Genomic DNA, 1,417 nt, shown 5'->3' with positions numbered 1-1,417 from the left:
CTCTCCAGTCCATCTTATCATTTACAAAGATGTGTAAACTGCGACATGAAATCTGGACAATTGCTCAAGGACCATTGATGATTCCTTGACTTTGGTGTAGTTTTTTGTTCCCATCCGAATTATTCCCTCTCCTCAAAGTCCATAGCCTATTATGTGGGCCTGTTCTCTGCTACTATGCATGAGGAAACATCAGGATTTCTTTACAACTTCACCTGCCTATTATGGAACAATCATTTTCACTGTGGACATATGTCACTCTCACAGGTTTAATAAAAATCTAATTGACCAGTCTCTGGGCAGGATTTTCAGGGGAGAGAGAATGCTAGAAGAAGAAGGGCAGAGACATGCGAGTCACCAGGCAGATGCATAGGAGGCATCGTGGGCACTACAATGCACAGGCAATTGAGCCACATCAAAAAGGTAGATTAAAAGGAGTGGGTTAAGTTGTAAGCACGAGTTAGAAACATGCCTAAGCTATTGGCTGGGGTTTCATAATTAATAATAATTCTCAGTGTTGTGATTCAGGAGCTAGCAGCAAAGACAGAAAAATCTTCCTCCACCTAGCTGCCTTTTCTGTTTCTTCTCAGTACTGTCATACTGGACCAGAGCAGTGAGGATGAGGATGCTGATATTAGAGAGGCCGACAGCTGCTGTTCTCAAACTGTGGGCTACGACTCCTTCGGGGACCAAAAGCCTTTTCACAGAGGTTGACTGTTGAAGACCATTGAAAAATACAGATATTGGTATAATGATTCAAAATGGTATAAAATGACAGTTATAAAGAAGAAATGGAGTAATTTCATGGTTGGGGGTCACAACATGAGGAAGTGTATTAAAGGGTCACACAGGTTGAGAAGCCCTGACCAAACACATATATAATCAATTCCCTTACTGTTTCTCAACTCCAGTTCCTTATTAGAACCGTACTTACTTTAACTATTGTGTGAGCATGACATACCTGAACATATGGATGAAGAGGGAAATCTGGGAAGCTATTCTCTCCTTCCCTCATGTGAGAACCAGGGGTTGGGATCTCATCTTCAGGAGTGCCATCAGGTCCTTCTAAGCACTAAGTGATCTCCCCAGGCTCCACTAGGGGTTCTTTTTCTTTTAACAATTAATTATTATTTTTTTCACAGCCTGACCACATTTTCCTCTCCTTCCCTCTTCTCCTCCAAGTGCCTACCTTCAACCCAGGCCCCTCCCCCTGTCCTTTCCCTTCAGGAAAGGGCAGGCCTCCCATGTATATCGCCAGCAATGGCATAACAACACTAGAGGGTCCTTAAAAACAACCTTTGATGTTTTCACAAGATGAGGTCACTTCTAAACAGTTCTCTCTGAAAAATTACAAAATTAGAATATGCTGGAAGATGGTCAGAATAACAATTAAAAATGAGAGAGATTATACAGTGTTCTT

Source organism: Microtus oregoni, unplaced genomic scaffold (genome assembly GCF_018167655.1).
Source record: "Microtus oregoni isolate MIOR12 unplaced genomic scaffold, Mior012 000063F_ref0000156, whole genome shotgun sequence".
Lineage (NCBI taxonomy): Eukaryota > Metazoa > Chordata > Mammalia > Rodentia > Cricetidae > Microtus > Microtus oregoni.
This window is presented reverse-complemented; position numbering follows the sequence as displayed.